This window comes from Rissa tridactyla, unplaced genomic scaffold (genome assembly GCF_028500815.1).
Source record: "Rissa tridactyla isolate bRisTri1 unplaced genomic scaffold, bRisTri1.patW.cur.20221130 scaffold_168, whole genome shotgun sequence".
Lineage (NCBI taxonomy): Eukaryota > Metazoa > Chordata > Aves > Charadriiformes > Laridae > Rissa > Rissa tridactyla.
Window position 1 is genome coordinate 158,039 of NW_026529397.1, and position 15,771 is coordinate 173,809.

A 15,771-nucleotide genomic window follows, 5' to 3' on the forward strand; every position below is an offset into this window, starting at 1 on the left:
TTCCGGCGGCCGTCAGCCTCCGCGACACCTGCGACCACGTGTCGCCGCCACGCCAGCCTGCGAAGCATTTTCCGGTAGGGCCGCGGCTCTGGCGACAGCTCCCGCGCCCGAAGAGCCAGGAGGGAAAGCCGGGAAAGCCGTGCCTCCTTGGAAAGCTCTTTGGCAGCCGCTCGCGTGGCCCCACAGCCCGTGGGGCTGCGGGCTTTCCGGCGGCCGTCAGCCTCCGCGACACCTGCGACCACGTGTCGCCACCACGCCAGCCTGCGAAGCATTTTCCGGTAGGGCCGCGGCTCTGGCGACAGCTCCCACGCCCAAAGAGCCAGGAGGGAAAGCCGTGCCTCCTTGGAAATCTCTTTGGCAGCCGCTCGCGTGGCCCCACAGCCCGTGGGGCTGCGGGCTTTCCGGCGGCCGTCAGCCTTGGCGACACCTGCGACCACGTGGCGCCGCCGCGCCAGCCTGCGAAGCATTTTCCGGTAGGGCCGCGGCTCTGGCGACAGCTCCCACGCCCGAAGAGCCAGGAGGGAAAGCCGTGCCTCGTTGGAAAGCTCTTTGGCAGACGCTCGCGTGCCCCACAGCCCGTGGGGCTGCGGGCTTTCTGGCGGCCGTCAGCCTCGGCGACACCGGTGCCCACGTGGCGCCCCCGCGCCAGCCTGCGAAGCATTTTCCGGTAGGGCCGCGGCTCTGGCGACAGCTCCCACACCCGAAGAGCCAGGAGGGAAAGCCGTGCCTCGTTGGAAACCTCTTTGGCAGCCGCTCGCGTGGCCCCACAGCCCGTGGGGCTGCGGGCTTTCCGGCGGCCGTCAGCCTCGGCGACACCAGTGCCCCCGTGGCGACGCCACGCCACCCTGCGAAGCATTTTCCGGTAGGGCCGTGGCTCTGGCGACAGCTCCCACGCCCGAAGAGCCAGGAGGGAAAGCCGTGCCTCGTTGGAAAGCTCTTTGGCAGCCGCTCGCGTGGCCCCACAGCCCGTGGGGCTGCGGGCTTTCCAGAGGACGTCAGCCTCGGCGACACCGGCGCCCACGTGGCGCCGCCGCGCCAGCCTGAGAAGCATTTTCCGGTAGGGCTGCGGCTCTGGCGACAGCTCCCACGCCCGAAGAGCCAGCAGGGAAAGCCGTGCCTCCTTGGAAAGCTCTTTGTCAGCCGCTCGCGTGACCCCACAGCCCGTAGGGCTGCGGGCTTTCTGGCGGCCGTCAGCTTCAGCGACACCGGCGCCCACGTAGCGCCGCCGCGCCAGACTGCGAAGCATTTTCCGGTAGGGCCGCGTCTCTGGCGACAGCTCCCACACCCGAAGAGCCAGGAGGGAAAGCCGTGCCTCCTTGGAAACCTCTTTGGCAGCCGCTCGCGTGGCCCCACAGCCCGTGGGGCTGCGGGCTTTCCGGTGGCCGTCAGCCTTGGCGACACCTGCGACCACGTGGCGCCGCCGCGCCAGCCTGCGAAGCATTTTCCGGTAGGGCCGCGGCTCTGGCGACAGCTCCCACGCCCGAAGAGCCAGGAGGGAAAGCCGTGCCTCGTTGGAAAGCTCTTTGGCAGACGCTCGCGTGCCCCACAGCCCGTGGGGCTGCGGGCTTTCTGGCGGCCGTCAGCCTCGGCGACACCGGTGCCCACGTGGCGCCGCCGCGCCAGCCTGCAAAGCATTTTCCGGTAGGGCCGCGGCTCTGGCGACAGCTCCCACGCCCGAAGAGCCAGGAGGGAAAGCCGTGCCTCGTTGGAAACCTCTTTGGCAGCCGCTCGCGTGGCCCCACAGCCCGTGGGGCTGCGGGCTTTCCGGCGGCCGTCAGCCTCGGCGACACCAGTGCCCCCGTGGCGACGCCACGCCACCCTGCGAAGCATTTTCCGGTAGGGCCGTGGCTCTGGCGACAGCTCCCACGCCCGAAGAGCCAGGAGGGAAAGCCGTGCCTCGTTGGAAAGCTCTTTGGCAGCCGCTCGCGTGGCCCCACAGCCCGTGGGGCTGCGGGCTTTCCAGAGGACGTCAGCCTCGGCGACACCGGCGCCCACGTGGCGCCGCCGCGCCAGCCTGCGAAGCATTTTCCGGTAGGGCTGCGGCTCTGGCGACAGCTCCCACGCCCGAAGAGCCAGCAGGGAAAGCCGTGCCTCCTTGGAAAGCTCTTTGTCAGCCGCTCGCGTGACCCCACAGCCCGTGGGGCTGCGGGCTTTCTGGCGGCCGTCAGCTTCAGCGACACCGGCGCCCACGTAGCGCCGCCGCGCCAGACTGCGAAGCATTTTCCGGTAGGGCCGCGTCTCTGGCGACAGCTCCCACACCCGAAGAGCCAGGAGGGAAAGCCGTGCCTCCTTGGAAACCTCTTTGGCAGCCGCTCGCGTGGCCCCACAGCCCGTGGGGCTGCGGGCTTTCCGGTGGCCGTCAGCCTCGGCGACACCGGTGCCCACGTGGCGCCGCCGCGCCAGCCTGCGAACCATTTTCCGGTAGGGCCGTGGCTCTGGCGACAGCTCCCACGCCCGAAGAGCCAGCAGGGAAAGCCGTGCCTCATTGGAAACCTCTTTGGCAGCTGCTCGCGTGGCCCCACAGCCCGTGGGGCTGCGGGGTTTCCGGCGGCCGTCAGCCTCGGCGACACCGGCGCCCACGTGGCGCCGCCGCGCCAGTCTGCAAAGCATTTTCCGGTAGGGCCGCGGCTCTGGCGACAGCTCCCACGCCCGAAGAGCCAGCAGGGAAAGCCGTGCCTCCTTGGAAAGCTCTTTGGCAGCCGCTCGCGTGGCCCCACAGCCCGTGGGGCTGCGGCCTTTCCGGCGGCCGTCAGCCTCGGCGACACCAGCGCCCACGTGGCGCCGCCGCGCCAGTCTGCGAAGCATTTTCCGGTAGGGGCGCGGCTCTGGCGACAGCTCCCACGCCCGAAGAGCCAGGAGGGAAAGCCGTCCCTCGTTGGAAAGCTCTTTGGCAGCCGCTCGCATGGCCCCACAGCCCGTGGGGCTGCGGGCTTTCCGGCGGCCGTCAGCCTCGGCGACACCGGCGCCCACGTGACGCTGCCGCGCCAGCCTGCGAAGCATTTTCCGGTAGGGCCGCGGCTCTGGCGACAGCTCCCACGCCCGAAGAGCCAGGAGGGAAAGCCCGTGCCTCCTTGGAAAGCTCTTTGGCAGCCGCTCGCGTGGCCCCACAGCCCGTGGGGCTGCGGCCTTTCCGGCGGCCGTCAGCCTCGGGCGACACCAGCGCCCACGTGGCGCCGCCCGCGCCAGACTGCGAAGCATTTTCCGGTAGGGCCGCGGCTCTGGCGACAGCTCCCATGCCCGAAGAGCCAGGTGGGAAAGCCGTGCCTCCTTGGAAAGCTCTTTGGCAGCCGCTCGCGTGGCCCCACAGCCCGTGGGGCTGCGGGCTTTCCGGCGGCCGTCAGCCTCGGCGACACCGGCGCACACGTGGCGCCGCCGCGCCAGCCTGCAAAGGATTTTCCGGTTAGGGCCACGGCTCTGGCGACAGCTCCCACGCCCGAAGAGACAGGAGGGAAAGCCATGCCTCGTTGGAAACCTCTTTGGCAGCCGCTCGCGTGGCCCCACAGCCCGTGGGGCTGCGGGCTTTCCGGCGGCCGTCAGATTCGGCGACACCGGTGCCCACGTGGCGCCGCCACGCCAACCTGCGAAGAATTTTCCGGTAGGGCCGTGGCTCTGGCGACAGCTCCCACGCCCAAAGAGCCAGGAGGGAAAGCCGTGCCTCATTGGAAAGCTCTTTGACAGCCACTCGCGTGGCCCCACAGCCCGTGGGGCTGCGGGCTTTCCGGCGGCCGTCAGCCTCGGCGACACCGGCGCCCACGTGGCGCCGCCGCGCCAGACTGCGAAGCATTTTCCGGTAGGGCCGCGGCTCTGGCGACAGCTCCCACGCCCGAAGAGCCAGGAGGGAAAGCCGTGCCTCGTTGGAAAGCTCTTTGGCAGCCGCTCGCGTGGCCCCACAGCCCGTGGGGCTGCGGGCTTTCCGGCCCGCCGTCAGCCTCGGCGACACCGGCGCCCACGTGGCGCCGCCGCGACAGCCTATAAAGCATTTTCCGGTAGGGCCACGGTCTGGCGACAGCTCCCACGCCCGAAGAGCCAGGAGGGAAAGACGTGCCTCCTTGGAAAGCTCTTTGGCAGCCGCTCGCGTGGCCCCACAGCCCGTGGGGCTGCGGGCTTTCCGGCGGCCGTCAGATTCGGCGACACCGGCGCCCACGTGGCGCGGCCACGCCAGCCTGCGAAGCATTTTCCGGTAGGGCCGCGGCTCTGGTGACAGCTCCCACGCCCGAAGAGCCAGGAGGGAAAGCCGTGCCTCGTTGGAAAGCTCTTTGGCAGCCGCTCGCGTGGCCCCACAGCCCGTGGGGCTGCGGGATTTCCGGTGGCCGTCAGCCTCGGCGACACCGGTGCCCACGTGGCGCCGCCACGCCAGCCTGCGAAGCATTTTCCGGTAGGGCCGTGGCTCTGGCGACAGCTCCCACGCCCGAAGAGCCAGCAGGGAAAGCCGTGCCTCGTTGGAAACCTCTTTGGCAGCCGCTCGCGTGGCCCCACAGCCCGTGGGGCTGCGGGGTTTCCGGCGGCCGTCAGCCTCGGCGACACCGGCACCCACGTGGCGCCGACGCGCCAGCCTGCGAAGCATTTTCCGGTAGGGCCGCGGCTCTGGTGACAGCTCCCACGCCCCGAAAAGAGCCAGGAGGGAAAGCCGTGCCTCGTTGGAAACCTCTTTGGCAGCCGCTCGCGTGGCCCCACAGCCCATGGGGCTGCGGGATTTCCGGTGGCCGTCAGCCTCGGCGACACCGGTGCCCACGTGGCGCCGCCACGCCAGCCTGCGAAGCATTTTCCGGTAGGGCCGTGGCTCTGGCGACAGCTCCCACGCCCGAAGAGCCAGCAGGGAAAGCCGTGCCTCATTGGAAACCTCTTTGGCAGCCGCTCGCGTGGCCCCCACAGCCCGTGGGGCTGCGGGCTTTCCGGCGGCCGTCAGCCTCGGCGACACCGGCACCCACGTGGCGCCGCCGCGCCAGTCTGCAAAGCATTTTCCGGTAGGGCCGCAGCTCTGGCGACAGCTCCCACGCCCGAAGAGCCAGGAGGGAAAGCCGTGCCTCCTTGGAAAGCTCTTTGGCAGCCGCTCGCGTGGCCCCACAGCCCGTGGGGCTGCGGGCTTTCCGGCGGCCGTCAGCCTCGGCGACACCAGCGCCCACGTGGCGCCGCCGCGCCAGCCTGCAAAGCATTTTCCGGTAGGGCCGCGGCTCTGGCGACAGCTCCCACGCCCGAAGAGCCAGGAGGGAAAGCCGTGCCTCGTTGGAAAGCTCTTTGGCAGCCGCTCGCGTGGCCCCACAGCCCGTGGGGCTGCGGGCTTTCCGGCGGCCGTCAGCCTCGGCGACACCGGCGCCCACGTGGCGCCCGCCGCGCGAGCCTGCGAAGCATTTTCCAGAAGGGCTGCGGCTCTGGCGACAGCTCCCACGCCCGAAGAGCCAGCAGGGAAAAGCCGTGCCTCGTTGGAAAGCTCTTTGGCAGCCGCATCGCGTGGCCCCACAAGCCCGCGGGGGCTGCGGGCTTTCCGGCGGCCGTCAGCCTCAGCGACACCGGCGCCCACGTAGCGCGCCCGCGCCAGACTGCGAAGCATTTTCCGGTAGGGCCGCGGCTCTGGCGACAGCTCCCACACCCGAAGAGCCAGGAGGGAAAGCCGTGCCTCGTTGGAAAGCTCTTTGGCAGCCGCTCGCGTGGCCCCACAGCCCGTGGGGCTGCGGGCTTTCCGGTGGCCGTCAACCTCGGCAACACCGGTGCCCACGTGGCGCCGCCACGCCAGCCTGCGAAGCATTTTCCGGTAGGGCCGTGGCTCTGGCGACAGCTCCCACGCCCGAAGAGCCAGGAGGGAAAGCCGTGCCTAATTGGAAACCTCTTTGGCAGCCGCTCGCGTGGCCCCACAGCCCGTGGGGCTGCGGGCTTTCCGGCGGCCGTCAGCCTCGGCGACACCGGCGCCCACGTGGCGCCGCCGCGCCAGTCTGCGAAGAATTTTCCGGTAGGGCCGTGGCTCTGGCGACAGCTCCCACGCCCAAAGAGCCAGGAGGGAAAGCCGTGCCCTCATTGGAAAGCTCTTTGACAGCCACTCGCGTGGCCCCACAGCCCGTGGGGCTGCGGGCTTTCCGGCGGCCGTCAGCCTCGGCGACACCGGCGCCCACGTGGCGCCGCCGCGCCAGACTGCGAAGCATTTTCCGGTAGGGGCCGCGGCTCTGGCGACAGCTCCCACGCCCGAAGAGCCAGGAGGGAAAGCCGTGCCTCGTTGGAAAGCTCTTTGGCAGCCGCTCGCGTGGCCCCACACAGCCCGTGGGGCTGCGGGCTTTCCGGCCGCCGTCAGCCTCGGCGACACCGGCGCCCACGTGGCGCCGCCGCGACAGCCTATAAAGCATTTTCCGGTAGGGCCACGGTCTGGCGACAGCTCCCACGCCCGAAGAGCCAGGAGGGAAAGACGTGCCTCCTTGGAAAGCTCTTTGGCAGCCGCTCGCGTGGCCCCACAGCCCGTGGGGGCTGCGGGCTTTCCGGCGGCCGTCAGATTCGGCGACACCGGCGCCCACGTGGCGCGGCCACGCCAGCCTGCGAAGCATTTTCCGGTAGGGCCGCGGCTCTGGTGACAGCTCCCACGCCCGAAGAGCCAGGAGGGAAAGCCGTGCCTCGTTGGAAAGCTCTTTGGCAGCCGCTCGCGTGGCCCCACAGCCCGTGGGGCTGCGGGATTTCCGGTGGCCGTCAGCCTCGGCGACACCGGTGCCCACGTGGCGCCGCCACGCCAGCCTGCGAAGCATTTTCCGGTAGGGCCGTGGCTCTGGCGACAGCTCCCACGCCCGAAGAGCCAGCAGGGAAAGCCGTGCCTCGTTGGAAACCTCTTTGGCAGCCGCTCGCGTGGCCCCACAGCCCGTGGGGCTGCGGGGTTTCCGGCGGCCGTCAGCCTCGGCGACACCGGCACCCACGTGGCGCCGACGCGCCAGCCTGCGAAGCATTTTCCGGTAGGGCCCGCGGCTCTGGTGACAGCTCCCACGCCCGAAGAGCCAGGAGGAAAGCCGTGCCTCGTTGGAAACCTCTTTGGCAGCCGCTCGCGTGGCCCCACAGCCCATGGGGCTGCGGGATTTCCGGTGGCCGTCAGCCTCGCGACACCGGTGCCCACGTGGCGCCCGCCACGCCAGCCTGCGAAGCATTTTCCGGTAAGGGCCGTGGCTCTGGCGACAGCTCCCACGCCCGAAGAGCCAGCAGGGAAAGCCGTGCCTCATTGGAAACCTCTTTGGCAGCCGCTCGCGTGGCCCCACAGCCCGTGGGGCTGCGGGCTTTCCGGCGGCCGTCAGCCTCGGCGACACCGGCACCCACGTGGCGCCGCCGCGCCAGTCTGCAAAGCATTTTCCGGTAGGGCCGCAGCTCTGGCGACAGCTCCCACGCCCGAAGAGCCAGGAGGGAAAGCCGTGCCTCCTTGGAAAGCTCTTTGGCAGCCGCTCGCGTGGCCCCACAGCCCGTGGGGGCTGCGGGCTTTCCGGCGGCCGTCAGCCTCGGCGACACCAGCGCCCACGTGGCGCCGCCGCGCCAGCCTGCAAAGCATTTTCCGGTAGGGCCGCGGCTCTGGCGACAGCTCCCACGCCCGAAGAGCCAGGAGGGAAAGCCGTGCCTCGTTGGAAAGCTCTTTGGCAGCCGCTCGCGTGGCCCCACAGCCCCGTGGGGCTGCGGGCTTTCCGGCGGCCGTCAGCCTCGGCGACACCGGCGCCCACGTGGCGCCGCCCGCGCGAGCCTGCGAAGCATTTTCCAGAAGGGGCTGCGGCTCTGGCGACAGCTCCCACGCCCGAAGAGCCAGGAGGGAAATCCGTGCCTCGTTGGAAAGCTCTTTGGCAGCCGCTCGCGTGGCCCCACAGCCCGCGGGCTGCGGGCTTTCCGGCGGCCGTCAGCCTCAGCGACACCGGCGCCCACGTAGCGCCGCCGCGCCAGACTGCGAAGCATTTTCCGGTAGGGCCGCGGCTCTGGCGACAGCTCCCACACCCGAAGAGCCAGGAGGGAAAGCCGTGCCTCGTTGAAAGCTCTTTGGCAGCCGCTCGGCGTGGCCCCACAGCCCGTGGGGCTGCGGGCTTTCCGGTGGCCGTCAACCTCGGCAACACCGGTGCCCACGTGGCGCCGCCACGCCAGCCTGCGAAGCATTTTCCGGTAGGGCCGTGGCTCTGGCGACAGCTCCCACGCCCGAAGAGCCAGGAGGGAAAGCCGTGCCTAATTGGAAACCTCTTTGGCAGCCGCTCGCGTGGCCCCACAGCCCGTGGGGCTGCGGGCTTTCCGGCGGCCGTCAGCCTCGGCGACACCGGCGCCCACGTGGCGCCGCCGCGCCAGTCTGCGAAGCATTTTCCGGTAGGGCCGTGGCTCTGGCGACAGCTCCCACGCCCGAAGAGCCAGGAGGGAAAGCCGTGCCTCGTTGGAAAGCTCTTTGGCAGCCGCTCGCGTGGCCCCACAGCCCGTGGGGCTGCGGGCTTTCCGGCAGCCGTCAGCCTCGGCGACACCGGCGCCCACGTGACGCTGCCGCGCCAGCCTGCGAAGCATTTTCCGGTAGGGCCGCGGCTCTGGCGACAGCTCCCACGCCCGAAGAGCCAGGAGGGAAAGCCGTGCCTCCTTGGAAAGCTCTTTGGCAGCCGCTCGCGTGGCCCCACAGCCCGTGGGGCTGCGGGCTTTCCGGCGGCCGTCAGCCTCGGCGACACCGGCGCCCACGTGGCGCCGCCGCGCCAGCCTGCGAAGAATTTTCCGGTAGGGCCGCGGCTCTGGCGACAGCTCCCACGCCCGAAGAGCCAGGAGGGAAAGCCGTGCCTCCTTGGAAAGCTCTTTGGCAGCCGCTCGCGTGGCCCCACAGCCCGTGGGGCTGCGGGCTTTCCGGAGGCCGTCAGCCTTGGCGACACCGGCGCACACGTGGCGCGGCCACGCCAGCCTGCGAAGCATTTTCCGGTAGGGCCGTAGATCTGGCGACAGCTCCCACGCCCGAAGAGCCAGGAGGGAAAGCCGTGCCTCCTTGGAAAGCTCTTTGACAGCCACTCGAGTAGCCCCACAGCCCGTGGGGCTGCGGGCTTTCCGGCGGCCGTCAGCCTCGGCGACACCGGCGCCCACGTGGTGCCGCCGCGCCAGCCTGCGAAGCATTTTCCGGTAGGGCCGCGGCTCTGGCGACAGCTCCCACGCCCGAAGAGCCAGGAGGGAAAGCCGTGCCTCGTTGGAAAGCTCTTTGGCAGCTGCTCGCGTGGCCCCACAGCCCGTGGGGCTGCGGGCTTTCCGGCGGCCGTCAGCCTCGGCGACACCAGCGCCCACATGGCGCCGCCGCGCCAGCCTGCGAAGCATTTTCCGGTAGGGCCGCGGCTCTGGCGACAGCTCCCATGCCCGAAGAGCCAGGAGGGAAAGCCGTGCCTCCTTGGAAAGCTCTTTGGCAGCCGCTCGCGTGGCCCCACAGCCCGTGGGGCTGCGGGCTTTCCGGCGGCCGTCAGCCTCGGCGACACCAGCGCCCACGTGGCGCCGCCGCGCCAGCCTGCAAAGCATTTTCCGGTAGGGCCGCGGCTCTGGCGACAGCTCCCACGCCCGAAGAGCCAGGAGGGAAAGCCGTGCCTCGTTGGAAAGCTCTTTGGCAGCCGCTCGCGTGGCCCCACAGCCCGTGGGGCTGCGGGCTTTCCGGCGGCCGTCAGCCTCGGCGACACCGGCGCCCACGTGGCGCCGCCGCGCCAGCCTGCGAAGCATTTTCCAGAAGGGCTGCGGCTCTGGCGACAGCTCCCACGCCCGAAGAGCCAGCAGGGAAAGCCGTGCCTCCTTGGAAAGCTCTTTGGCAGCCGCTCGCGTGGCCCCACAGCCCGTGGGGCTGCGGGCTTTCCGGCGGCCGTCAGCCTCAGCGACACCGGCGCCCACGTAGCGCCGCCGCGCCAGACTGCGAAGCATTTTCCGGTAGGGCCGCGGCTCTGGCGACAGCTCCCACACCCGAAGAGCCAGGAGGGAAAGCCGTGCCTCGTTGTAAAGCTCTTTGGCAGCCGCTCGCGTGGCCCCACAGCCCGTGGGGCTGCGGGCTTTCCGGTGGCCGTCAACCTCGGCAACACCGGTGCCCACGTGGCGCCGCCACGCCAGCCTGCGAAGCATTTTCCGGTAGGGCCGTGGCTCTGGCGACAGCTCCCACGCCCGAAGAGCCAGGAGGGAAAGCCGTGCCTAATTGGAAACCTCTTTGGCAGCCGCTCGCGTGGCCCCACAGTCCGTGGGGCTGCGGGCTTTCCGGCGGCCGTCAGCCTGGGCGACACCGGCGCCCACGTGGCGCCGCCGCGCCAGCCTGCAAAGGATTTTCCGGTAGGGCCACGGTTCTGGCGACAGCTCCCACGCCCGAAGAGACAGGAGGGAAAGCCATGCCTCGTTGGAAACCTCTTTGGCAGCCGCTCGCGTGGCCCCACAGCCCGTGGGGCTGCGGGCTTTCCGGCGGCCGTCAACCTCGGCAACACCGGTGCCCACGTGGCGCCGCCACGCCAACCTGCGAAGAATTTTCCGGTAGGGCCGTGGCTCTGGCGACAGCTCCCACGCCCGAAGAGCCAGGAGGGAAAGCCGTGCCTCGTTGGAAAGCTCTTTGGCAGCCGCTCGCGTGGCCCCACAGCCCGTGGGGCTGCGGGCTTTCCGGCGGCCGTCAGCCTTGGCGACACCGGCGCCCACATGGCGCGGCCACGCCAGCCTGCGAAGCATTTTCCGGTAGGGCCGTGGATCTGGCGACAGCTCCCACGCCCGAAGAGCCAGGAGGGAAAGCCGTGCCTCCTTGGAAAACTCTTTGACAGCCACTCGAGTAGCCCCACAGCCCGTGGGGCTGCGGGCTTTCCGGCGGCCGTCAGCCTCGGCGACACCGGCGCCCACGTGGTGCCGCCGCGCCAGCCTGCGAAGCATTTTCCGGTAGGGCCGCGACTCTGGCGACAACTCCCACACCCGAAGAGCCAGGAGGGAAAGCCGTGCCTTGTTGGAAAGCTCTTTGGCAGCCGCTCGCGTGGCCCCACAGCCCGTGGGGCTGCGGGCTTTCCGGCGGTCGTCAGCCTCGGCGACACCGGCGCCCACGTGGCGCCGCCGCGCCAGTCTGCGAAGCATTTTCCGGTAGGGCCGCGGCTCTGGCGACAGCTCCCACGCCCGAAGAGCCAGGAGGGAAAGCCGTCCCTCGTTGGAAAGCTCTTTGGCAGCCGCTCGCATGGCCCCACAGCCCGTGGGGCTGCGGGCTTTCCGGCGGCCGTCAGCCTCGGCGACACCGGCGCCCACGTGACGCTGCCGCGCCAGCCTGCGAAGCATTTTCCGGTAGGGCCGCGGCTCTGGCGACAGCTCCCACGCCCGAAGAGCCAGGAGGGAAAGCCGTGCCTCGTTGGAAAGCTCTTTGGCAGCCGCTCGCGTGGCCCCACAGCCCGTGGGGCTGCGGCCTTTCCGGCGGCCGTCAGCCTCGGCGACACCAGCGCCCACGTGGCGCCGCCGCGCCAGACTGCGAAGCATTTTCCGGTAGGGCCGCGGCTCTGGCGACAGCTCCCATGCCCGAAGAGCCAGGTGGGAAAGCCGTGCCTCCTTGGAAAGCTCTTTGGCAGCCGCTCGCGTGGCCCCCACAGCCCGTGGGGCTGCGGGCTTTCCGGCGGCCGTCAGCCTCGGCGACACCGGCGCACACGTGGCGCCGCCGCGCCAGCCTGCAAAGGATTTTCCGGTAGGGCCACGGCTCTGGCGACAGCTCCCACGCCCGAAGAGACAGGAGGGAAAGCCATGCCTCGTTGGAAACCTCTTTGGCAGCCGCTCGCGTGGCCCCACAGCCCGTGGGGCTGCGGGCTTTCCGGCGGCCGTCAACCTCGGCAACACCGGTGCCCACGTGGCGCCGCCACGCCAACCTGCGAAGAATTTTCCGGTAGGGCCGTGGCTCTGGCGACAGCTCCCACACCCAAAGAGCCAGGAGGGAAAGCCGTGCCTCATTGGAAAGCTCTTTGGCAGCCGCTCGCGTGGCCCACAGCCCGTGGGGCTGCGAGCTTTCCGGCGGCCGTCAGCCTCGGCGACACCGACGCCCACGTGGCGCCGCCGCGCCAGCCTGCGAAGCATTTTCCGGTAGGGCCGCGGCTCTGGCGACAGCTCCCACGCCCGAAGAGCCAGGAGGAAAGCCGTGCCTCGTTGGAAAGCTCTTTGGCAGCCGCTCGCGTGGCCCCACAGCCCGTGGGGCTGCGGGCTTTCCGGCCGCCGTCAGCCTCGGCGACACCGGCGCCCACGTGGCGCCGCCGCGACAGCCTATAAAGCATTTTCCGGTAGGGCCACGGTCTGGCGACAGCTCCCACGCCCGAAGAGCCAGGAGGGAAAGACGTGCCTCCTTGGAAAGCTCTTTGGCAGCTGCTCGCGTGGCCCCACAGCCGTGGGGCTGCGGGCTTTCCGGCGGCCGTCAGCCTCGGCGACACCGGCGCCCACGTGGCGCGGCCACGCCAGCCTGCGAAGCATTTTCCGGTAGGGCCGCGGCTCTGGTGACAGCTCCACGCCCGAAGAGCCAGGAGGGAAAGCCGTGCCTCCTTGGAAAGCTCTTTGGCAGCCGCTCGCGTGGCCCCACAGCCCGTGGGGCTGCGGGATTTCGGTGGCCGTCAGCCTCGGCGACACCGGTGCCCACGTGGCGCCGCCACGCCAGCCTGCGAAGCATTTTCCGGTAGGGCCGTGGCTCTGGCGACAGCTCCCACGCCCGAAGAGCCAGGAGGGAAAGCCGTGCCTCGTTGGAAAGCTCTTTGGCAGCCGCTCGCGTGGCCCCACAGCCCGTGGGGCTGCGGGCTTTCCGGCGGCCGTCAGCCTCGGCGACACCGGCACCCACGTGGCGCCGCCGCGCCAGCCTGCGAAGCATTTTCCGGTAGGGCCGCGGCTCTGGTGACAGCTCCCACGCCCGAAGAGCCAGGAGGGAAAGCCGTGCCTCGTTGGAAACCTCTTTGGCAGCCGCTCGCGTGGCCCCACAGCCCATGGGGCTGCGGGATTTCCGGTGGCCGTCAGCCTCGACGACACCGGTGCCCACGTGGCGCCGCCACGCCAGCCTGCGAAGCATTTTCCGCTTGGGCCGTGACTCTGGCGACAGCTCCCACGCCCGAAGAGCCAGCAGGGAAAGCCGTGCCTCATTGGAAACTCTTTGGCAGCCGCTCGCGTGGCCCCACAGCCCGTGGGGCTGCGGGATTTCCGGCGGCCGTCAGCCTCGGCGACACCGGCACCCACGTGGCGCCGCCGCGCCAGTCTGCAAAGCATTTTCCGGTAGGGCCGCAGCTCTGGCGACAGCTCCCACGCCCGAAGAGCCAGGAGGGAAAGCCGTGCCTCCTTGGAAAGCTCTTTGGCAGCCGCTCGCGTGGCCCCACAGCCCGTGGGGCTGCGGGCTTTCCGGCGGCCGTCAGCCTCGGCGACACCAGCGCCCACGTGGCGCCGCCGCGCCAGCCTGCAAAGCATTTTCCGGTAGGGCCGCGGCTCTGGCGACAGCTCCCACGCCCGAAGAGCCAGGAGGGAAAGCCGTGCCTCGTTGGAAAGCTCTTTGGCAGCCGCTCGCGTGGCCCCACAGCCCGTGGGGCTGCGGGCTTTCCGGCGGCCGTCAGCCTCGGCGACACCGGCGCCCACGTGGCGCCGCCGCGCGAGCCTGCGAAGCATTTTCCAGAAGGGCTGCGGCTCTGGCGACAGCTCCCACGCCCGAAGAGCCAGGAGGGAAAGCCGTGCCTCGTTGGAAAGCTCTTTGGCAGCCGCTCGCGTGGCCCCACAGCCGTGGGGCTGCGGGCTTTCCGGCGGCCGTCATCCTCAGCGAGACCGGCGCCCACGTAGCGCCGCCGCGCCAGACTGCGAAGCATTTTCCGGTAGGGCCGCGGCTCTGGCGACAGCTCCCACACCCGAAGAGCCAGGAGGGAAAGCCGTGCCTCGTTGGAAAGCTCTTTGGCAGCCGCTCGCGTGGCCCACAGCCCGTGGGGCTGCGGGCTTTCGGTGGCCGTCAACCTCGGCAACACCGGTGCCCACGTGGCGCCGCCACGCCAGCCTGCGAAGCATTTTCCGGTAGGGCCGTGGCTCTGGCGACAGCTCCCACGCCCGAAGAGCAGGAGGGAAAGCCGTGCCTAATTGGAAACCTCTTTGGCAGCCGCTCGCGTGGCCCCACAGCCCGTGGGGCTGCGGGCTTTCCGGCGGCCGTCAGCCTCGGCGACACCGGCGCCCACGTGGCGCCGCCGCGCCAGTCTGCGAAGCATTTTCCGGTAGGGCCGTGGCTCTGGCGACAGCTCCCACGCCCGAAGAGCCAGGAGGGAAAGCCGTGCCTCGTTGGAAAGCTCTTTGGCAGCCGCTCGCGTGGCCCCACAGCCCGTGGGGCTGCGGGCTTTCCGGCAGCCGTCAGCCTCGGCGACACCGGCGCCCACGTGACGCTGCCGCGCCAGCCTGCGAAGCATTTTCCGGTAGGGCCGCGGCTCTGGCGACAGCTCCCATGCCCGAAGAGCCAGGAGGGAAAGCCGTGCCTCCTTGGAAAGCTCTTTGGCAGCCGCTCGCGTGGCCCCACAGCCCGTGGGGCTGCGGGCTTTCCGGCGGCCGTCAGCCTCGGCGACACCAGCGCCCACGTGGCGCCGCCGCGCCAGCCTGCAAAGCATTTTCCGGTAGGGCCGCGGCTCTGGCGACAGCTCCCACGCCCGAAGAGCCAGGAGGGAAAGCCGTGCCTCCTTGCAAAGCTCTTTGGCAGCCGCTCGCGTGGCCCCACAGCCCGTGGGGCTGCGGGCTTTCCGGCGGCCGTCAGCCTCGGCGACACCGGCGCCCACGTGGCGCCGCCGCGCCAGCCTGCGAAGCATTTTCCAGAAGGGCTGCGGCTCTGGCGACAGCTCCCACGCCCGAAGAGCCAGCAGGGAAAGCCGTGCCTCCTTGGAAAGCTCTTTGGCAGCCGCTCGCGTGGCCCCACAGCCCGTGGGGCTGCGCGCTTTCCGGCGGCCGTCAGCCTCAGCGACACCGGCGCCCACGTAGCGCCGCCGCGCCAGACTGCGAAGCATTTTCCGGTAGGGCCGCGGCTCTGGCGACAGCTCCCACACCCGAAGAGCCAGGAGGGAAAGCCGTGCCTCGTTGGAAAGCTCTTTGGCAGCCGCTCGCGTGGCCCCACAGCCCGTGGGGCTGCGGGCTTTCCGGTGGCCGTCAACCTCGGCAACACCGGTGCCCACGTGGCGCCGCCACGCCAGCCTGCGAAGCATTTTCCGGTAGGGCCGTGGCTCTGGCGACAGCTCCCACGCCCGAAGAGCCAGGAGGGAAAGCCGTGCCTAATTGGAAACCTCTTTGGCAGCCGCTCGCGTGGCCCCACAGCCCGTGGGGCTGCGGGCTTTCCGGCGGCCGTCAGCCTGGGCGACACCGGCGCCCACGTGGCGCCGCCGCGCCAGTCTGCGAAGCATTTTCCGGTAGGGCCGCGGCTCTGGCGACAGCTCCCACGCCCGAAGAGCCAGGAGGGAAAGCCGTGCCTCGTTGGAAAGCTCTTTGGCAGCCGCTCGCGTGGCCCCACAGCCCGTGGGGCTGCGGGCTTTCCGGCAGCCGTCAGCCTCGGCGACACCGGCGCCCACGTGACGCTGCCGCGCCAGCCTGCGAAGCATTTTCCGGTAGGGCCGCGGCTCTGGCGACAGCTCCCACGCCCGAAGAGCCAGGAGGGAAAGCCGTGCCTCCTTGGAAAGCTCTTTGGCAGCCGCCCGCGTGGCCCCACAGCCCGTGGGGCTGCGGGCTTTCCGGCGGCCGTCAGCCTCGGCGACACCGGCGCCCACGTGGCGCCGCCGCGCCAGCCTGCAAAGGATTTTCCGGTAGGGCCGCGGCTCTGGCGACAGCTCCCACGCCCGAAGAGCCAGCAGGGAAAGCCGTGCCTCCTTGGAAAGCTCTTTG